Genomic DNA, 24,391 nt, shown 5'->3' on the forward strand with positions numbered 1-24,391 from the left:
TAGCCCAACCCCCTTGTTTTACAGATGAGAATGTTGATAGCTAGAGAGATGAATTGATTTACCCAAGATCATACAGCAATAATTGTACAAACCAGAAATTGAACTTAGGACTTCTGACTCTCAGTCTAGTATTATGCCCTTTGCTCTTTGTTTTATATATATGTAGAAAAACCAAAAGCGCTCTCTCTCTCTCTCTCTCTCTCTCTCTCTCTCTCTCTCTCTCTCTCTCTGCGTGTGTGTGTGTGTGTGTGTGTGTGTGTGTGTGTGTGTGTGTGTGTGTGTGTGTGTGTGTGTGAGAGAGAGAGAGAGAGAGAGAGAGAGAGAGAGAGAGCTCTTGACTTTATAAATGTTTCCTTAACAAGACTAGCATCGCTCAAGTTTTCAGTCTCTGGAATTATGTATGAATATACAACTAGTTCTCTTACATTTAAACGTAAAATACAAAATATAATCATAATGTTAAAAAAAATAGTAAATCCAAGATAAGAGTTTAGTCTTCTTGTAGCTGAATTTCAAATTAGGATCCTTTGGGATCTGCCACCCCAGCACAGCTTTTAAGTGACAGCAAATAATAGTATTATTAAATATCTACAAAGTGCTGGTTTTTCATCCATGGAGAAATTAAGTAATTATTACTAGTACTATTTGTTATTTAGCTGCTTTTGAATCTTAGTGAATAGAAATGTCATTTGTACGTTAAAATGCAAAAGAAAAAAATCAGTGTAAAGATATCTTGAGCCTTGGATAAATCTATCTTTGTGTCAAAGAACTGGACTATCATTTTGAGTGACTATGAGTATCCTGGATTTCTCATTCCCTTTATGTGGATTAAATGTTTCCCTTTTAAAGTCTTTGCATCAAATGATGGTTTTGAACATTTTTGTCATGCCCTTCATGAAAAGAACATGCAAAATAAAACAAAATGTTATATAGATCCTAGAGACTGATATACATGAATGAAGATTATTCCTTTGTCATCTTAAATATAACATCTTCATTTCTCCAGTAAGAATATTGGCATATAATGCTTCCTTATTTTAAGTCTGTTTGTTAATACAGCAATACAAATCCCCATTGGCCTGATTCCAGACTATAGAAATCTCTACCCTAATTTTACCAGTAATACCTATGTTATAACAAGCTCTCATTAGTGCTAGCACATTCCAAGTCTCTCAGGGTATTAATAATTATGTATGCTCTATCTTTATCCTGTTCATTTCAATATCATCACATTTCTTTTTTTATTAATCATAAAATGGAGAAGATTGTAATGACCAGTTAAAGCTTTAAAATAAAGGAAACCATCTTTTATTTCCAAAATACTGTTGGAAACTATATAAAATGTTTGAAAATGCAAGCAGTACATAAACCACTAGGGAAAATGGATAGTTTTATGTACTCAGTGTATTCTATAATCTATTATGAATATACATATTTTATACTACAACATTATTGTATTGTTTGCTATATATTATGCTGACATATACATACACACATATAAATATGTGTATATACATACACACATGAATATAGATACATATATATGCTGTTCTATGCCCTATACTTAGTACATCTTTGTTGACCTAAAATGATTCTTTAGATATCTTTCTTATATGAAGATAGACAACATACATAGAGGCATAGTAGACAGAGAGCTGGCCTCAAAGGGAAGCAGATATGGGTTCAAGGCCTGCCCCTAATACATGCTGGCTGTGTCACCCTGGGCAGTGTGCCCATCTACTTGGGTAGAGGAAGTTCCCTCATCTAGGGATTTCCTCTACCAATGAAATCATAGGTTCCCCTCCCTACCCTATATCTCCATAATATTTTCATTCCAGAGTTCAAACAATGGTTCAAACAAAAAATTATACTTAGTATACTTACCAGAATATTTACTTATACTTTACCAGAATACTTGTCTGGTATTTACTGTTATTTGTGAATATTTTTCTTTTTACAGGACCAGAATTTATTTTTTGTTCTAATAGAGCAATTGGGCATAGAGACTTCTTCCAAGTGAATGGGCAAATTGTTGGTTATCTGTTATCTCATCAGGCCAGGATCTGCATGACAAAAATATTCAGAATGTTCCTCCATCATTAAATATAGTCATGTTCATGATGCCTGCCATATAATTATTACAAGATTTTTCTAGAAATCAACGGATTTATATGAATGTGAATCAACCCTGAACCTTATAACTAAGACATTGCTATGGCTTATACTATCAAGCAATGATAGGAGGCAAGCATCAACATTCACAGTCACCATTAAAAAATGATAATATTCACAAGCATATGTTCTAATAACTTCCTTAAACAGTTGAGTTGTAATTTGTAGGTATCTGATGGGAGTCTAGGGGGCACTGAACAGTAAAAGCAATATGCTAGTTCTATGGCAAGCAGCTCATTGCTTAGTATTAATCAGGACATGCAGGGCAGAAGAGAAGGCAACATAGAGAAGGTCTGTTAGTGTTTTTGTAGCATGGTGATGTGGTTTGCTTACGTATGTTGTATTACAAGATAGTGGTGAGTAAGAGCAGCAGTGTGTTAACCATCAGAGGCAGTCATTTCCCTGCTGCTTTAAAAAGAAAAAAAATAACTTTCATTCACAATAAAGTCAATTTCCTGAGTACATTGTCTCCAAGTGGCTGTGTACTCAAGTACAGATCAATTGAAGATCCCCTCATTCCCCCAGTTCTGGCCCATTTTCCATTGTTGTGTTTACTTGGAAAAAGCCTACACCAGATGTGCCAAGAAGCTATTTTTTGACATTCCTAGTACTTTGACTTTTGGATGTGGCTGGAGTTTTCTGATTCACACTTCCATAGAGCTCTATAGAAGCCCTGACCTTTACAACTGTTTTCCCCCTCCTTTTGCATCGTCCTTGATCTGGTTGATCCATGTAAGAGAGGCTTCCTAGGAATTTCCTTACCAAATTTCACACACCATCCTTGTAAGCCAGATTAACATTCTGTGAATAAATAAACAGTCTGTGGTTTAGATTGAAGGGTGCACATGGGTTACACAACATGTGAATTACCAAGAAATGCAATACTGTACAATGAAACCTGTTAATTACAGTCTGTGAAGGACTTTCTGTGAGCTATTCACACAGATGGCCGCTGCAGGGTATAGGAAAAAGAAAAAAAGAAGAAGAAAGAAAGAAAAAAGAGAAAAAAGACTGCCTCCACAGGCAGCTTCTTTGTTCCTCAATTTCTTGATTACTGGTATAACCACATAAAAGTATCATGCAATTCATTTCTTACTGCCTTGTCTCTTGTTCTTATAAAGCATTGTTATTGATGGTGAGCTTATTGCAGTTACGTAAAAAAAATCTGCCCTGTCTCCATGTTTTAGGAATGTTCCTGGGTCTTACTTCCTAAGGGAATATTTTACTTAGGTAGTTTATTGCAGACTTACTTAGGTGACTTTTCAGGTTCGTTATAAAGGTGTCCACTTAGCATTAGAAGATTAACATGGTTTGATCTGAACCTACGACCTCATCTATATATGGAAATTCTTGTGTAAAAGCTCCCACCACTGGTGTAGATAACAGCTCCTCTGCAACATCATTTTAGAGAGTTTACGAGAGACTGAGTGACTTGTCCATTTTGACAGTTTAGAGTTTACCTTGTTAAATTGTGTTAAGGAAGGACATAGACCCAGCACCTTCTGATTTTGAGTTTGGCATCAAACCGCTATAATCCTCTCTTTTATTGTAAAGCCTGAAAAACAATACTAGGGTTTATTTAGGCAGTTCCTGGGACCTAGCTAGCATTTAGTAAATGCTTTTTCATGCATTCATTCATTCATTCATTCATTCATTCATTCATTCACAGCCTATCCAAGTCTTAGCTTTCTTATACGTAAAATGAGAAATCTGAGATCTTGATTTCTAGATGATCTTCAGTATACTGTTAAAACATTACAATATTTTTATATATTTTTATATTACATTCATACTACATATTTATACATCATTTATTTATACATTGCATATTTTTATATATGCTAATTCTGGTAACCTTTTTGTATAATAATTTCTTAATTCAGCTATATCTAAGATCTTTTTCAATCAGCTGCAAGATTCTCACTAATAAAAAAGAACTATTCAACTGTTTCTTGTGTTATCTCAGACTTCTATTTCCTCCTTCTTCCCTGTTTCTGGTAGGCAGGTACATGAAGTAGAATGGAGAGCCACTATAACAATGAATTGTTTTAAGAAAGTGGAGCCTAAGAAGATCCCCATTCTTAATTAATAATGGTAGCTAATATTTATTTAGGACTCTAAGACTTATAAGACATATTTAATCCTCACAAGAGTTTGGAAGGTAAATGCTATTATTATATTCATTTTGTAGATGAAATAATTTAAGTGACTTACCCAGAGTCACCTAACTAATAGGTATCTGAGTTGGGATTCAAACTCAGGTCTTTCAAACTTCCAAGTCCATCATTCTATAAACTGCATTATCCAGCTGTCTTTCAACTTGCAAAAGAATACAATTAAAAAAAAACACTGTGGTTATCTGTCTGAACCTTTTAAATGGTTCAAATTATTTGGATATGATATTTGGATATTTGGAATATGTTTGAGTATGAGTCTACATTTATGCTTGGTGATGAATATAATGTAGCAGTGCTTGTTGAAGCCTTTGGAAGAAAGAATTGCTTGAATCTTGCGCACAAGAAGTATGACATATGGCATTAACCTATCTACCAAGCTGGCCTATACATTTTAAAACCCTAGTTTCTTTAGAAAGTTTCTCTTAGTCAATTTCATGCTATTATGTGAAAGGATCATAGGCTCAGAGTTAGGAGGGATCTTACAGATTTTACTGTTCAACTCTTCATTTTATGGATGAGGAAACTGAGGACCACAGAAATTAGGAAGCTTTCCAAAGCTCACACAGGTCAGAAGAGTTGGGAGAGATTTTTTTTTGGTTTTTGTTTTAGAACTAATTCTATATAAAAAAGTTTCTTTTGACAGATTTTTTCCCCCTTAATCTTCTATAACACCTTGTAAAAAAATTGCTCAAATTTACTAGGCAGGTCATATTCTTTATCACAGTACTCTTCCTAGAGAAGATATGATGAGTAAAATAATAACCTTACCATTAATTTTGCATAAATCTATACTCTTCCTGAAAGAGTGATTATACTCAAGGCACTGTCATACATTTATTAATTAATGGATGGGTTATTTATAATTTTCTAGATTCAACATCTCCTCTAGATTATACAATGATTCTCCATGAAGTCTCCGGGTAGGAAATTTTGCATGTGGAATTGCAATCTCACAAGTAAAACAAAGATGAAAACAGTGCAATAAAAATTCATTGTCTGGGCATGCAAAAAAAAAATGGGTGTCGTTCCCTTTCTCACTAATTTGGTTCAACCTAACGACATTTTCAAAATGCCTGTGGATTTTCCTACTATTATATCATCTTAGAAATGGTCTTAATTGAACTCTAAAGCAATGTTTCAACTTCTCCCTCTATATAAATGTGTTAAGTTACTAAAAACCTTGGTTGGGTTCAAGGTACACTCCCATAAAATACTACCCCTTGAAATGCACACGAGAATTTGCATAAAGGATCCTTTTTGTAGGGAACAAATGGAAAAGAGATTCCCTGTGGATGGTGAAGCCCTCAAGATGCTGCTGTTTGCAGATGGTACTGTGCTGATCACATCAAGGTCAGAAATTATTATTTTATTATTATTAGCACAGAATCAGACAACCTCAAAATTAGAAGAATCCTCCAGGGCTCTTAATTCCCCCCCACCCCATACCTAAAAAATAATCTTAACTACAATATCAGCAATAGCTAGTAATCAAGCATAAGCTTATTAGTTTTAGAAATGGCCATTTATGAAACCCTTTAAAGGTTTCAAAGCACTTTCCAGGTGGTTTGAGGCATTATGGTATGGTGGTGAGTATTGGATTTTGAATCAGAAGAGAAGATTCTAGACCCCTGCCCTGACACTTGCATCCTGGGGACCTGGCTAAACAAGTCCTTTAATTTTATCTTGCACAACTCTGCTTCTGACACTTAGGCAAACCTTTGTAGATCTCAGTTTTCCCATTTCTAAAATGAAGGAATTCATCTAAATGACTTTTAAGGTCCCTTTCATCTGTAACTATATCATTCTATGATCCTAAGAGCACACTTTGTGTACTATGCTATCCAGTAGTTAACTAGCATAGTATTTTACCCATAGTTGGTGCTTACTACACTTTTTTTAAATTCAATTCTTATTTTTCTATATTTTGCTTCATGGAGGAAATCTGAAACTCAGTTGGAAAAATGCCGTAGCAACTGCTTTTTATGTTTTTTCAAGTGCCACCATTTTAACTCGCTTAAATATCTACCATACATTGGAAATGAATTCCATTTGCTTTTAAACCATTACTCATTACTGAAACACTTGAATGTTGGCTGTCCTAATTAATAGCTATTTTATACTCCAGGCACTTGAACCCTTTGCAAGGGCTTCATTTTCAAAGCCCATAATCATACACCTACCTAAAGACTCAAGTCTTTAGACTTTGGGTCCTTCAAGCTATCAGCTTCAGCTAAAACTCATAGTGACACAGACTTTCTGGCTCTGATTTACTTGCTGAACCCTTCCCTGGAGGAGTGCCCATTTGGAGACAATGCATACCCCCCTGAGGGCAGATTACTTGCTTCAGCGTTGGCCATATCACCTGGAAGCTGTCACTAGAGCAAAGGGAGAGACCTAAGAGGCCCCTTGGAGAAAAAAAACAATAACAACTCCCCCCAAAAAATCACAATCAGCCTCTTAAGGTTACATCTGTTTTCTTTCATTATAGATAATGTTGAGAGTCTATTTACACAAGAGCCTTGATTCTGCACTCCTCACTCATGGAAAGCCACTGGAATAAATGGAGCCTTGCTTACTTAGGTGAAGACTGCCAACCCTGGCCTTCAGGACAATTTAAAGAAGGGATAAAAGCTACCTTCTTGATACTATGTAGCTTGCTGACCCAGAAAGGGATGGCTACTCCTTAGAGATGTAGAGATTTTTACTAAGGTATAGATTAGATTAGATGCGAATTCCCTTCCAGCTCTAAGTTTCTGTGATTCCTCACTGTGACATGAATCTACTCTTTTTTCAAACAAATGAAAATTTATTTGTAATGTGGGTTACTTGGTCAATTGCTTCTGAGTCAAGCAATAATTAGAATCAAAAGCAGACTGCAATCCAGCTGTCATTTTCCAAACTCTTCTCAATGATTTTATGAAATTGACTTTGTCATGACAAATGTAAATTCTCTACAGTGAACTTCTATCATGAATGTAGAGACCTTTACTAAACTAATAAAAAAAAGTATGCAGGATAAGTAGCATATCAGTTTACAGATTTGAGTCTTCTACTAGTGAGGGATAGTATGACAAGATCAGGATGTTGTCAGAGAATTGGAAATATGGGAAAGGGATCTGGTAGCTGGGCTTAGCTTTTGATAATTGGTACCTGGAAAACTGATCTTCTTGCTTTCTGGGTTCTGACAGAACAACTGGGGCTTTCCAAACAATCCCAGAAAGAAGATATTGATGATGTGCTCGTTGTGAGTAGAGCATTGGAAAACCCTCTTGAAATTTTGTATGTACTCTAATCTTGGGGTATGACTCCCCGTTATGTTTTTCCTGAGTGAGAAAGATGCTCTGTTTTAGGAATTAAGCTTTCTCTGATTATAGAAAAAGCTGGGCAGCTAGTAGAAAGCCAGAAATGACAAATTCAACTCAGTTTACTTTGCTCAGCCTGTTAACTAAATATTCCTGATAAGAATTTATAGCTTGTTGAATAATTTTGACTTTTTTAAAAATGGCATTATACAGTTGTCTTTTTATATTTCATTAGTAGATTGTCTTATCTTACCTTTGTGTATAGAACCTTAATGAATGACAATATCATAGGTGGAAAGAAGCATAGAGATCTAGTTCAGTTCTTAGATCTTTTTTACCCACCATGAACCCCTTTGGAGGTCTGATGAGGATGACAGACTGCTTTTCAGTTTTTTAAATGCTTACAGTAAAATACCTAGAACCAAGGAAATTAATGTTAAAATATAGTTATTAAAATCTTTTAAAAAATCAAATTCACACACCACAGGTTATGAATTCCCAATCTAGTCCAAACATTTTTACATGTAAAGAAAATGGAGATAAAGAAGGTTAACATTAGAATTTGGCCAAAATATTGAAAAAGAAAAATTTGAATGCTAGAATGTGGTATTTTGATTTTCTGTACCTATCAATTTGTCCCCTTTAGAACTATCCTGTATTTCTCAATTCTTAATTTACTCTTAAAAAAAATTCTAAAAGAACATGAGAGACTGCATTGTAATAAATGGATATCTGGTCAGCACATAAATTCATTGGTCCTAGATTAAAGTCCAGCCTCTGAGACTCTGTATTCATAGACAGGTCACATGAGCTCTCAATGCCCCAGGCAAATAAGTTATAGAAGAGTTGCCAATCAGCATTGGTAGAAAAAGTTTCCATACTAAGAATCAGCTCACATCTGAAATATTGTGTTCATTTTGGGGTGCCAAATTTTAGGAAGAACAATGACAAATTGTAGTGGGTCTAGAGGAGGGTGAGCAGAATGGCAAATGAATTTAAAATCATGTCATACTGATGGAAGGAAGAAGGGATGTTAGAGGAGAAGATGCAAGTTTCTTGAAGATTTAAAAGACTTTCAGGCAGAAGAGAAATTAGACTTGTTTTACCTAACTTCTAATGGGAAGTTTGGGAGCAAGTGGTGCAGTCGATAGAGCAGTAGGCCTGGAGTCAGGAAGACCTGAGTTCCAATATTGCCTTAGATGCTTCCTAGTTATGTAGCCTTGGGCAAATTATTTAACATGATTGCCCGGTTTCCCAGGATAACAACAGTACCTATATAGCTGGGTTGTTGTGAGGATCAAACAATGCAATATTTGTAAAGCACTTAGCAAAGTGCCTGGTACATGATAGGTGCTATAGAAATGCTTACTGCTTTTTCCTCAGTGGATGGAAGTTACAGAGACAGATTTAGTTTCAACATAACATGGCAATTTCCAGGAATTCGAGTTGTTCAAAAGCTGAATGAGCTGTCTCTGAATGTAGGTAGAGTTCTCCATCTCTAGACATCTTAAGTGGAGGCAGGGCTACAACTTGTAAATGGGAATCTTGTTTCTGTAATTTGACTGGAAGACCTCCAGATCTCTTACAACTCTGAAGTTTTCTGATTCTGTAGCAGTTTTTTAAATTACACCTCTAGATCCTACCCTCCCCTTTACAAAGTAACTTCTAAAATTAAAATAATTTGGAGGGATTTTCTAGCATTGGTATAGAAACTAATAAGATTTCCATTTGTTCTAGTCCCCTCAGGCCAAGAAAGGAAAAAAAAAAAGAAAGAAAAGAAGGAAGAGGAAGGAAGGTAGGTGAAGGGGTAGGTGTCTGTGTTGGGGGTCATTTTGGCATTGAAATCACCTTGGAGACCTAGTTGCTCTTAAGGGAATTGGGGGTGGGGGGAGGGAAGGGAAGAGGAATGATATAAATAAAAAGGCATTATTTCATGAGTCATGACCAAAAAAGTGCTAGCCTCTTTCTATATAAAACATTGCCGTTATCACACTATCAGAAGGAAGTGTGAAGTTTTAGACTTTTCTTTGCCTTAAATGAATTTGTAAGAAATGAAAAGAAAGAAGAAATTCAGATTAGTAAAATAAGCACGATTTTATTATTATTTAATATTTTGAAAGCTCAAGTGTTGTCATTTCATGGTGATCATGATAATTAATTTTCTACATATATGTGATAATTCATATACTACTTTAAGATTTACAAAGCACACATTCACAGCTCTAGGAATTGCTGAAATTTAGTCTAGGGTTTAGCTATTTAAAGGACCCAAGTTGTTTGTTCAACCAATGGCATTGTTTCCTTCTTGACCCAATCAAAAATATGTTCACACTTCATAAAGGGATCAGGGCACAGACTCCTCTTTAGAGTTAGATACCTCATTAGCATCTTGTGATTACCTGGGGGTAGGGAGAGACACTCTACCTTACATATTATTATCCCCATTTAAAAAAAAAATGTGTCAAAGCCTAGTATTTCTAGGAGAAAAGGAAACAAGTCTAGAATAATGATGTTTAAAGGTTGAAAGAAATAGGGTGCCGTGATGGAAGAGGAGGTAAAAGAGGAGGAAATTTTTAAAAAAAGAACATAGAACATAGAGCATAGACCAAAAGCTGGATTCTTGTCTCATTTCTATCATGAAACTGGCTGTGTGATCTTAGACCAGATATGTACACTATCTAGGCCTCAATTTCCCCTTTCATAAATTAAATGTTCTCTTCTAACATTCTATAATTCTATGATAGTTCAATAGATAGATTATTCTAGTATATTCTCAAAAAAATTTAGGATGAGCCTTTTTTTTTGTCTTTCTAGACCAATATTCTTAAAAACTAGGAAAAATGTGTTGTTATGATCTTAAGACCTGTTGAGATCTTGTTATAACTTTTTTGACCAAATTCTTATATATCCAAAATAAAATTGATTATATTTCCCCTAAAACTTACCTTTCTCCAAATTCTCCTATTTCTGGTGATGATAAAATGTATGTTTCCTTTTTTCTGTGTGTGGGTCTCTACTCTTGTTAAGGACCTATTTTCTTTTTCTTAAACTTATACAATAGTCTACTAAAACACCTTATTACCATTATTATCACCATTATTATCTCTATTCAGAAATCTTCAATGGCTCTCTGTCGTCACTAGGATAAAGTATAAAACCATTAGCATGACTTTTACAGGCTTTTTCAATATTTCCCTCCATCTCATATTACTATCCCCTGCATGTAGTCATGTTCTAGTCATACTAGCCTCCTGACAGTTCTCCCTAAACTATATGACATCTTCCCAGAAGATTGCAAGCTCCTAAGGGCAGGAATTATTACTTATTTTGCCTTTGTAGTCACAGTGCCTGGAACAGGCTTTGTATAAAGGGGGTGCCTAATAAATGTTTATTGAATTGGATTTGTTGAGTAAATTCTAAAGTGAAATGATTGTTGAACTGCTACAGGATAGTAGAATGGTAGTTATCTTAATTTCTGCCACTTTGACTCCTGGAGATTTAATTTCACTTACTTAAAATTGTTCTGTTTTTTTAAAGTCTCTTTAATGTTGTCTTCCCCTCTCCATTTCTGATTTAACATACTTTTGTTTGTTCCTTTGTGTACAATTCACCTTGATGCTTACTTTCTTAGTACATTGATGATTTTGTTTCATTTCTCCCTCTTGCTTTCCAAAGGAGCACCTTCACTCTCTAAGATTCAAGTAAAGCCAAAGAAGTAGAATGTTGCATTCTAATCCATTTTGATAAGAATCTAGGAGTGTACCCATCATAAAAAATAATTGTGTCACTATACATAATCACAAATAGTAGCTGTTTTCATAAACAAAAAGATGGGAGCAAAATTAAGTAAGTTATCAGTATACCAGATAAGATAGTTTTTGGAGTTTTTTTTAAGTTTAGAGTTACCTATTCCTAAGGGTTCTTTTCTGGCTCAAAAACCAGCACATATATTGAAAACAGTTGGTAGATATATTAAAATCCATAAGGGAGCAACACTCAAATTTAACTAATAATCTATATCTATAGTACTTCTGAACAGATCTCCAGCAAGTTGCAGTGTGCTATGTTAACTTTCCATGTCTTATCTCCTGATATTTGCACTATTTGAAAAGCAAGCCATGCTACAAAAAGGACATGAGAAATCTGAAAAGCTTTTTATTATTTATAAAGATATTGAAAAGTATGCATTTGACTACAAAATGCACGTACTAGTTAACAGAACACTTAAGCACTCTCCTGCTATTCTATCATGGATATCTCTAGAAGCCATGTAATTACAGTCAGTTGAGGCCTGAATCTTAGGGCTGCCCATTGCAAAGATTAAAGGACACAATTTTAACTCCACTAGAGTAACTGCCTCTTTCTACCACTTAATGCATTAGTATTAATGTTCTCTTCACTGTAATCTAGGGGCCCAATCTCAGGAAAGACAGATGTTTCAATAGTGCCAGCTCAATCCTGCCTTCTCCACATATTCACTCTTGATATACATACATCATCTCCTAGCTCTTTACAATCATGCCCATCTGTTAGGATGGCACTCTTCCCATTTAGAAATCATTTTTGCTTCGTTTCACTAAGGCATAAATTTTAAACAAGGGTGGGTTTAGATGGACATTGGATTTAGTGGGATGGGGGAAGGCAGGAAACATCACAACACTCCTACCAGGAATATGTACTTTTTGAGATTATAGGCAATGGCATTATTTGTTGAATGTGCAGCTGCTACTCTATCAGGGAAAGGTAGCAATTTGTTGTTTGGATTAGTCTTTTAGACAAATCTTAGAAGGTCAGAAAAAGAAATGTTATTTTATAGCTTCTAAACTTAATAAGGACTCCTAATGGTCTTTTAAGGTTTCCTCAGGGTTGCAGGGAACAATGTATTATGAACCCCAAAGCAGCTACAAGTCTAGAAAGTATAAACATGGATATAATCCAATGTTACTTTTTATCTTGCCTATGCCTGCAAACATTTCCATGGTATGCTGCTCTGTTCTGGTCTTCAAAACACTGAAGCATGTAAAGAGTTTAGGAATTCTACCAAAGCAAGGATTCCAAAATGCTTATACACACATTAAAAAAAAAAAGTCTATAAGTCAATAAGCATGTATTAAGTGCCTACTGTGCTAGGCACTATGCTGTGGAAAAATCAACTTCAATCCAATCATGAAGCTCTTCTCCATTCCTATAGTGACAAAAATTGAAATTCTCTGATACATGGGAAGAAAAGATTCTCCTTCCAAGCAACTTCCTCAATTGCAAAACTGAAATCTATTTACATCTCACATCTACTTATTTTTTTTTCTTTTCCACAAGATGTCTTAAGGAAAAAAAATCATGTTTTGGAAGGGCACACTATTTACAAGCACATAAAAATAATGCACATTAGAAAACATCTGTTCTGAATTTTGCTGCATGCTACACATATTCTTATCTTAGTATTCCCCAAAATAGGCCTGGTTACTGAGATGAAGCCACCTCTTATGTTTGTATTCCCTGCTGCCCATGCCAGGAAGACATCTTTGGTAGACATTGATACCCTCGAAACACTCTCCCATTAGTGGAATATCAGTTTTAACTAAAATAAAAATTGTATTAAAAACAGCAGGAAAACTGACCCCCTTCCCACCTCCTGGCCCATATGCCTCAGGTCATTTCCCATAGTAGAAATGAAAGCTTATATAATAATGTCTGCGTCCTAAACAGCAGTTGTTAGCTGTTTGTGGCTAATTAGTTACTCAAGGGAAACCATAATAATTTTCAGCAGTGCCCCAAAATGTTTAGATTGAGTTTTCTGCTTATTGTATCTTACTGGAAAAGGGATAGTAAATCAGCAGGGTTATGGAAAGATCTTTAATGATGTTAATATGCTTCAGGGGCTCCATTAAAAATGTGGCTAGGTAATATTTGTACACCAACTTGGCTTGTGCTTTTGAAAGAAAATATTTTAGCATACACTTTGGGTGCTGCTTTCCTCCTAATGAAGGCTGGGGTGGGGTGGAAAAATAAATCAATTCTGAGCTCAAAGTCTTCATTTACCGGAGTGATTACTGCCCTTCCTCCCTTCCCCCACCAACACTTTTTAATTTACCAGGAAACAGAAGATAGAAAAATACTCAAATTTATTGCTACAGCTGTCCCCTAAATGACAGCGTTTCTCTCCCCATCTCATTATATAAATTATGTTTTCATGGTGGTAATTTTGGAAATCAGTTGTGGAAAACTACACCAGAGTGTTCGAATACATTAAGAAATCTTTGTTGTTATTTAAAATAGTGGCTTAATCCTTCTGGTGTCTGAATGATGCAGAGGGAGTTGAGGAAAAGAGTGTTGGCTTTTGGGCCAGTTTCCACATCAATAAAGTGAGAGGGGGGAACTAGAGGACTCCTCAGGTACTCGCCAGCTCTAAGTCTCTGATTCCACGTGATTCTAAGTCAGCAAACTTTGGGTTGAAGTTTAGTCTCTGCCCCAGGCACCCTCTGAAACTCCCAATTACTGAGGAGTTGCAAAGGGAGTTTCTACACTGGGATTTCCCTATGTTGATGAAAAGTGGAAGTTCCCTACCCTAAGGAAAGTATGGGTCTAGTATCTGCCCCCAAGCACATTTTAGTTAATGTTCTAGATGACTGTCTGATTAGCACATGTATGAGGAGTTCTCCATGCTTTTATCCAGTTTTAATGCAGATCTTTTTGGCTAATATCTGTGTCTCTTTTTGAGAAGTGTAAACACAAACGCATGCCAAAATTAATGGCAGTTACAAATAGAATAAGAACCTATGATCACAGTGCCCGTATATGATTCCTCAATCCTTCACCCTTCTTCCTATTACCTTCCAAAACCTCTTAAAAGAAGGAGAGAAAAGGTAATTAGCGAAAAATGCTCCACATAAAAGGCAATGCCAAACAGATTGTCTGACAATGGAAAGAATATCAATTTTCCAGACACTGATATAACTTAATTATACAAAAGCAGCAGGAAGGCTGGAAAAGAAATACAGCAACATGAGCTCTGTTGAGGTAATTTTGTTACCATTTGTTACCTTTTATTTAAAGTTCTTAAAAAGTTCTTTCTTATCTAAAATGAGTCTAGAAAATTAAAGATGGCCAGAGTGAAGTTTTCCCAAGGATCATTATTATAATGCATTAGCGTTTTTACCATTTGTTATGATTACTATTATGGCCCCCAAAGAACTACGATACAGATGCTTCCATGATAAGTATTTGGGGTGGGGAGATAGAATGTGCACCTAAAAAAGTGATGTGACTGATTTGGGAACAAACAACTAGAATAGAATAGATCCTTGTAATGTTCACTTTGCCCAATCCACCCCACACCTAAGATGTGAATCTCAGGGGTAAGATGTACTGGCTGAGTGTTGTCTTTTACAGAATAGTTACCTGGGGGACTGGGCCATCATTCCAATGATGCTGTCATTTTAATTAAACTCTTCCTCCTTTGGAATTTTAAATCCCCTCTATGGCGGTAAAGCTTTTTTTTCTTTGAGAGGGATTTGAAAATTGTGTAAACATCTAAAGTATTTAGAACCAATTCTCCTACTTAAAGTAGGAGAAGGAATGAACAAGCTGTGTAATACTATTTAGGATGGGGGGTGGGGAGGGTCTATACCTGTGTTCTCATTGGCACAAAAAACTCTTGGTGAGCAAATTCCCTCTTATAGTTTTAGACAATTGCCTGGGGCACTGAGAGATTAAGCTACTTGCCCACTGTGACAAAGTCAGTATGTGTCAGAAGCATAACTTGGACCCAGGTCATCCTGACCTTGAGGCCAGCCTTCTATCCACTTACTCAGCATTACCTTTCCACTATTTGAAACAATCTATTTTGAAGGTAGGACTAGAAATTCAGGAGACTGATTTGTGTGAGTGTGTGGGGCCTTTCTCTAAAGTCTGGTAGCAAAGTTTTATCTTTGTTCTTCTCTAGGTAATAAGTATCTCACCCAATTCAATTCAATGGTCATTTATTAAGCTTTGTGCTGGCTACTTTGGTAGGTAATAGAGTTTCAAGGACCCAAAAACTGAAATAGTCCTGAACTTCAGTCTCTTATATTTTACTAGGGGGAAAAACAACATACACACAGTTAAGTAATTACAAAATATATTTTGTATATACCAATATATAATACCAATTGTAAATACCAACATATAATATACCAATATATAAAACCAAAATATATACCAAATCCAAAGCAACTGCAGAGGGGTGGAGGGGAAAGACATGATGGTGGTGATGGGAAGAGTAATTTACTAATAGGCCGGTTATGAAAGGCCTCTGAGATTTGACGTGTCAGTGTACACAGAGATTTGGAGTCCCATAACGGTGAGTGGTTGTTTCCCCAGCTCATCAGTATTGAAGCAGGAAACATGATTTATTTAGTTTCTAATAATGTCAAGTTGAGTAGATAATTGTTGGTATGCAGGCATCATAGTATATAGGTAGAGCTGAATAGAAGGAGTGGTTTCTTTGAAAAGGAACTTTATGGAAAGACATTTAACCTTGAAAATATAATTCCATGTTTTTTCTCTCTCTTCGTAATCGACTGTGTTGATAGCATCTTTGACAATTCTGGAAGGGACATAAGCAGCTGTGTAAACCAACTCTGTCATTTTACAGATAAGGAAACTGAGGCTAAGAAATGGTTTATGATTTGCCTAAAATGACACAAGTCTTCTGCCCTGGTCAGATCATATCTAGGGCATTTCATTCAATATGGGGATCTTGTTTTGGAAAGGGCATTGATAAATTGGAGAGTGTTCAGAGGAGGGCAACCTAGATGATGAAGGGCTTAAAGATAGCAGGCTATGAGAATTGGCTAAAGGAACTGGGTATGATTATTTCAAGAAGAGAAAATTTAGGGGAGATATGATTTATGTCTTAAAGTGTAATGTTCAAAATAAGTACTCTACCCAAAGGATCACTATTTGGAGGAGAAAGTTTAAAAGTTTAATGAAAGCAATCAACTCCCCTACCCCTCAATGAATTCAGTAAAACTGGAACAGCTAAACAAGGCACTGGGATGAGATAGAAGTCTTAATGGTAATTTGTTTTCTATCTTGAATATTCTTCATGCCTGAACCTAGGCCATTAACAATGGAATGTAGATTTATTTCTCCTTGGGTGTCTATGGATTTGTTCTTATGGGTTGAGGATAAAGACTGTAAGGATATCAGAAATGAATCATTGTTTCCAGTTCTCCAAGTCAATGTGAATTGTTATTGTTTTTAAGCTAAGGATTAGGTCATAGGATTTAGAGGTGGAAGAGACTTTAAAGATGATGGAACCAACCACATAATTTTACAGTAAAAGAAACTGAGTCTCAAGGAGGAAGTGGTTTGCTGACAAGTACTGGAGCTAGAATAGGAACATAAGTTTCGACTTGAAAGGAATATTTGAGATGCCCTAAAATGATAGAATCATAGATCTGGAGCCAGAATATACCTCAGATACCATCTAATCAAATTCTCTTCATTTTACAAAAGAGAAAACAGACCCAGAGAGCTGGATTGCCTTGGAATAGGTCATACAAGTAGTAACTAGCAGAACTGGAACTCAAATCTAGGTCCTCTGACTCCCAAACTAGTTCTATCTACATATCCCATGCAATACTTGCTCCCTATTTGCATGTTTCAGAAGTATATATGAATTCATGTGAGTAAAGAGTTTCAGTTGCCAAGAATGTAAGGCCTTACGATCCCATAAATGTTATTTGGCTCTTCTTCTGGAAGAATCTTAATAATTTTCTCTGGGGCTATCTACTTCATTCATCATTGAAAAGCCATCACCTCTGGTGGGAATGGTGCAGCTGTTTAACAGCTGCCCAGCAACACTAAATATCAGTTTTAAGACAGGAAACTAGACAGCATAGTGTAGCCAATTAGAATTTCATGGTGGAGGTAGGGAGGAATATAAGTATATGTACTTATATCATAAGGCGCCTAGGTTGGAAATTGTTCAGACCACTCTCTTTAGAATGCAAAATAAATAAAGCCCCAGTATATTCAGTGACAAGATGATGAGAACAATCATGTTCCAGATCTGAGGTATAGTGGCTGTTACTCCCTGAAAGTCTGATAAAATATAGATGGATGGTGATGTCCATAAACCAAATTAAAATATTTATGAAAATCTAAAATATGGTATAACTAGCTCGTTATATAACTGTAACAAAAATACAATGTATGTGTGTTTTACTTTATACATAAAAGGTTTCCTGAAAAATGTTTCTCTAGTAGATTGAGTTTTTATAAATCAAATTTTGGGAAGACAGGCAACATGAAATAAGGGAAAGACTGCTAGACTTGGAATCTGAAGATATGGGCTTTTTGCCTGGCTCTAAGCTGTTTTTGTGGGGAAGACACAATCTTTCTGAACCTCAATTCCCTCATATACAAAATGGGCAAAAAAAATACTTGCATTGCCTATTTCACAAGGTATTGTAGGAAAGTTCCTTGTAAACTTTGAAGTATATATCTGAGCTGTCATCATTATCATCATTTTCCCATGATAATTACAGGGACAATGCTACATCTTGGGCAAATATGTTTTCCTATTTTATGCTTTGCCTGACACTTTGTATTCATTTTCCTGCCCTCAATTTAAGTTTTACTGGTCCCTCTCTTTCTGATAAATATATCATGCTATCTAAAAAAGTACTTAAGAAGCTAATTCTGGGGGGCAGTGAGGTGGTGCAGTTGATAGAGCATGAGTCCTGGAATCAGAAAAACCTGAATCAGATCTGTCCACAAACACTCACTAGTTGTGTGACACCAGGCAAGTCAATTAACCCCAATTGCCTCCAAACCACCTCCCCCTAAAAAAAATTCATAAAAGAAGTTAATTCTTCTCCTGGTTAACATTTTTTTAGATTAAAATAACATTCATACAAATAAATTCTAAAATAAAAAACCTAATTGTTATGAATTTTATAAATTAATTTTTTTCTTATATTTGTTTTTCCTAAATGGGGACACACCTGTGTAGGTAATTCACTGGTAGCTATTGTTTTAGGAGGAGGTAAAAGGAGTATTATTGTCTATGAGAGTGAGTTAAAAAAAAACTATATAAAAATGTCTAGATTCTTACTATAGGTTTGATAAGGTACATTCTCGAGCTTATGTCACTCTAAAACTATTCCATGACTGAAATCTTGGTTGTTTTCTTTTCCTCTCCTTGGTTACAGTTTTAATGTTTTAAACAGTGCTGTGGCCTTATTGTTCATTGCTCTGTGTACAAAAATAGAAGGAAGATTGTTGTGATAAAGCAGGTTTACCAAGTATTGAATAATATGTATTCGTTCTTTTGGTCAGTAGAACATTAAAAAACACAGTTATTCAAAAATTACCATTAGTCATTGAATAGAATGATAATCCTTTAGGTGTCATATTCACCCCTCCATGCTTTTGCCTCCATGTTTTTGCTCACTCTGTTTTCTATACCCTTTAAGGCACAATTAAAATACCATGTCTGTAACATATTTCTTAATATGTGCTTCCCACTTGTAATGACTCTTCTCCTTAGAGTTCACATTTTTTAAAGGTCTGGACCTATGATTTCATTGGTGTAGGGAGAAAACTACACCATCATGACAGATTCAAGAAGCCCTGAGAGATTAAACAACAGATTGCCAGTAGGTGAGATGAAAACTTAGAGCTTCCTGACTCCAAGACCCAATGTCTGTCCCCTGTACCATGTTGTCTTTCTGAGACCACATAGCACTCTCTTATCATGAATTATTGTTTATAGTAATTATCTGTGTAACCCCAAATAGACTCTAAGGAGGTATTTCTTATCTCATATTTTATCTTCTCCAGCAGTGCTCTACAAAGATGGAAATACTTATTAAAAGTCTGTCCAATTGTATCACTGAGGTAACACAAGCCCCAGTAAATTTAGGGGCTATAAATACTGAAGCCTCATTTAAAAGTGCCCATATATTTAAATTTAGTGCCACAAATAACGAGAAGGCCACCTGAAATTCCATTTCTAATTCAGAATGGCTGCCATTTTGTGGAGGGGTGGGGAGAAATGAGGTAATCGTGGGTTGGTGAGTTTAAACTCAGATATTGTTGGGTTTTGCTACTGCCCAGGATATTAAAATTCCTTCTTCTGTTTGTCACTTAAGTTGTCTAATTCCATTCAGGTGGAAAGGTGAGCCAATTGAGTCTTTCATATGAAAATGTGAATGCTAGAAGAATATCAAGTTACTACTCAGGAACTTTCATATTATAACTTTTTGTAACTATTTCCATGGCTTTAACCTTTTCTGGGGTCCCATAGTTCTTTTCTTATTTCTTTTTCCTTTTACCCAAAGGTCTTCTTTCTGTCCTCTGAATTCATTTTCAGAAATCATGCCTATGAAGTTAGAACCATCTAGAAACCCAAAGTCAAAGCCTGTAGACAATGCTTCACATACTGATAGGAAAAAAAAAATCACATTTGCTATTCTGTTGATTGAAGGAACAGATGCTCGTATAAGTCTGAAAGCTGAGATACATTCGTACTTTCTTTCATAAATAGTAAAGTATCTAATATTGTAGCTAATGAGAAATTTAGTTCAAAAGGTTTGGGGAAAACTATAGCATGTTGTATTAGCTGTGTCCTTTTTATTGAAAATAGAAGATAAACAACAAAAGTGTTGTCTGTATTTTTTTAAAAGACTGAAAAATTATTGTGTGTCACTATATAATTAGGTAATGTAATTCTCATCATAATTGACAGTTCAAACTGTTTTACACATGCATACACAAATTACTGTGTATTTGTGAACATGAATTTTAAGATTTCCTTCATTGGCAATTTTTAAAATCTCAAGGGAAAAAAGCCAGGATTTTTTTTTCTAGGACTAATTTATATAATTGTTGGTTAAGGAAATACATATTCCTCTCCTATCTATATGGCACTCAATCTCTGTAACTAATCAGTATATTTAGAAAGAAGCTATATTGCAATTGAGGTCATGTTTATACATTTAAAACTCCAGTTAACTGGATTTAACTGAATCCTAAGCTCTCTCGCTGTCCACCCCTGCACTGATCCATGCTATTCATGAGCTATAGACAAGCAGGCAGAAGTGTAGGTCTACATGGACAACGAAGAATCAGGATTATTATGTAATGTCGATCAGTGATATGATGTGGATTTTTCTCCTAAAACAAAACTTTGAATCAGCCTTGCAGACCTCATTAGAGTTAAGAACCTTCTCATTTTACCACCATAACTCAAGTGTACCTTCTCGGAAAAAAAAGTTTTTATACCAATGTTTAATATTTGTAATTTTTTTCCTCTTTTCATCTCAGTCCTGTGTTCTGTAAAAATGTCATTGAAAAACTTTCTATTGCCATAAGAACATTGACATATTTTGTTTTATTTAGTCTTGTTAAGACTGTATAAAAAGAAGAAAGACCTGATGTGGGTAGTTACTTTGTAATTTGCCTCTAAAACAGTTTTCCCATCTAACATTTTATTTACAGACAATAATCTAAAATGTCTTTGGGTAATAGCAATTCATTTATGGTTCCTGGTAGACATATAACAATGTATCTTTTTTTCTCTTTATTTTAGGAAGAGTTCCCATACCACATGATGCAGTCCTAAACTGAGTTTAACACTATCAACAAACATTTATTAAGTGCCCAAATGAACAGAAATCTATAAAAATTGAGAAATTGATTAAGGTAATTTTGAAAATACATGCTGTTTATTTATGCATTTAAACACAGTGTGCTGTTCCTCGAACCAGTGATATAAAAGGTTATTTGTTGTTTTTTCATGTTAAAACTGTTTTTTGGCATCCATTCAACATTTCAAGGGTAAGAAAATATATTTGTGATTGAAATATCCTCAAACAGACAATAGTACAGATGGTAGCCTTGCCTCCCAAGGCCCTGAGTAAGTTATGGAGCTTAAGGATTCAGTGCTTAAGGTTACAAATTTAATTACAACATTTATGTAGACATCAAATGTTCTGGAGCAAGAGTGCCAAACCTCGGGTCTGTGAACTCTTTTTTTTTTAAAGCATTTTGATAACTGTATTTCAATATATTTGGTTTCCTTTGTAATCCTATTTATTTTAAAAACATTATTCTGAAAAGAGATCCATAAATTTCACCAGGCACAAAAAAAGATTAAAAACCCCTGCTCTACAGAAAAAAAGTACACTGGTAGGCTCAACCATCCATTCAAAACATAAAGAAATTAAATTAAGTAATTGCGGGGAGATTCAATTGATATAGATAATTTGTCTTCAAAATTATTATTTTTGTCATTGTTGCTGTTAATAGCCTTCTACCAAAAGATTAAAAAAAAAGGAAGCCCTCTAAATATAGGTCAGTTTTGTTCATGAATTTTACGCAAAGCATTCTTGCCTTGTATTATCAAAAACAATTTATAAATTCTAACTAGGTAACAATATATTTGCTAAGTAGCAGGAGCAGTCTATCAAAAAGTCCTGGAAATACAGTGAACAACTGAATAATCAGCAATTATTAAACAAGCCATCCCAAAACACCACAGTATTTATACTAGCTTTATTAACTAAGATTAAAAAAAAATCCTTTGACTCAGTTCTATACTCATGGCTTATTCATGTACTACAGATATATAAAATAAAGCTGCTTTTAGTGAGAATGCTAGAATGTTTGATGTCACATGGAAAAATGTCCTCTAAGTAAAACATGGCACCAACATAATAATGTCAATAATAATTATTATGAAATGTAACATCTTTCAGGGAGACAGTTTAAATCCCTTTTATTTTTACTTAGCCTTAAACTCATTATCATTTCTCCTTAATAGAATAAAACATGGCTTTTAAATGAAAAAGGAAATACTACCAAATATATCTTATTGATTACTTCATGTACATAGAAGACATCAATCTATATGGCTCTACTGGGGAGAAACACATTAATAATCTCTTTAATCTTGTAAAAACTTTCTCTAGTGATATACAAATGTTATTTGGAATGTATTATAACAAAAACTAATGGATTAAGTCATTAATTTATTAATATTGCCTTTATGCACGTATTTGTGTTTACCGTGTTATTATTTATTGTTCACAGAATTGTGATATTAATTTATTAGTAGAACACAAGCCAATCACCCTAAGGCAGCTATAGAGAAATTAACATTTTCTCTCCAAAAGGAGGAAAGAGTTTGATAAGCATTCTTTGAGCACATGACAAGGAACTCAGAAGCTTTTGGAACATGCAGATAACACTCTGCCAAGCACTAACAAACCTGATAACAGGTATGAACAAGTTTTTTTCATCCATAACAGAAAATCATTTACCTCCAGTTGAAACGGCCATATAAGATGGCTCAATCCATGAATAGAATCAGAAGAACCTTGATAGCCACATCATTTTAGTCAACAATATTTTGACAAAGAATCATTAAATGAATGGCTGAATCACAGACTATCTGTGGAAATAGAGGGATCCGTGGTGACAATTCAAGGCCAATCTATTGCCACCAAAAATTACGGAAGGGAAATCCTTCATGAGCCCAGATCTTGTGATCAACATAGATTATACAAGGAGCTGGTAAAAGTTGTCTACCACATTACTTCATGCTGAAAAATGTGTCATATGCCAAATACCTAGGCATGACCTGATGACTAGTATTATTTGTCAGAAGCTTGATATCTTTGCATGGACCAACAAATGGCCAATTCCAATTCTACAACCATACGTCTCAAAAGCTCCAAAAGAACTAAACCAATAAATTCTCTTGGAACCAGACCGTTATTGCCTACTGAACTGAGAAGCACAAATTCCTGAATGTAACATTAATGAGCTATAAGGTCACAAGAACAATGTTTGTAATAGATATCACCACCTCTAATACTCATAACATGTACACTACATCGAATGAAAAGTTTTTTAAAGTATGAAACATTACAGAGTAGATAAAAATTGTATGGAGACAGAATGAGGTACAGATAGTCCCTGTTACCCTGATATAGGAATTGTACCAAAAATTCTTTCTTTGAGCCTAATATAAAATGTGTTATTAATATAATAATATAATAAACAGATATTTTATTCATCTATGCAAGAGTTCCTAGAATATTAAATATAAAAGAATGATAGCAGGATAATGACTTGTCTCAGGACCTTATCTATCTGAACCTTATCAAGAAAATTTAGAATGAAATAATAATCATAATCATAATCATAGACTTAGCACTTTAAATTTTGCAAAGCACTGTCCACATATCATCTTATTTGATCCACATGCCAGCCCTATAGAATATAGCTCATTTTAAAATGCTTTTTAGGAAATAATATTCAACAAATTACAGCATATAAGGGAGTGACAAATTATTCTCTAGAAAGTTATATAAAATTCTGCTTCTGATGTCATATACTGTGTTTCTTTCTTTCTCTTCTAGATAAACCTCATAAGATACAAAGTTGGAAAAAGCCTTTGAGATATTCTTGTCCAACTCACATTTTAAAGATGAGACAAATGAGTGTCAGAGAGGTTTAAGTGATTTGTCCAATATTACACAGTTACATAAGTATCAGGGACAGTATTTGAACACTTTGGACTTCCAATCCATTGGTATTTCCACTAAACTGATACCCATCATCCTAGAGCTTCCAAAAAGTATTCTCATGTCAATAACTGGGAATGTTATAGAGAGGATAGTTGTTTGAGTTAAGTATTTAAGTAGAAGAAATTTAAGATTGATCCCTTCCAACTAGAGGATGCGA

General features: G+C 34.9%; 1 long non-coding RNA gene across 1 annotated transcript in view; it reads left to right on the plus strand.

Annotated features, from left to right (window-relative positions):
* The window catches only part of LOC110219640 (uncharacterized), an 87,833-nt gene extending 64,109 nt beyond the window's left edge, over window positions 1-23,724 (plus strand). The window contains exons 3-4 of the long non-coding RNA XR_013487342.1: window positions 9,389-9,446; window positions 21,231-23,724. This is a non-coding gene — a long non-coding RNA (uncharacterized LOC110219640). The remainder of the gene's footprint in view (window positions 1-9,388; window positions 9,447-21,230) is intronic.
* Window positions 23,725-24,391: the final 667 nt, after the last annotated feature.

This window comes from Phascolarctos cinereus, unplaced genomic scaffold (genome assembly GCF_003287225.1).
Source record: "Phascolarctos cinereus isolate Bilbo 61053 unplaced genomic scaffold, phaCin_HiC Scaffold_5;HRSCAF=322, whole genome shotgun sequence".
Taxonomy (NCBI): domain Eukaryota; kingdom Metazoa; phylum Chordata; class Mammalia; order Diprotodontia; family Phascolarctidae; genus Phascolarctos; species Phascolarctos cinereus.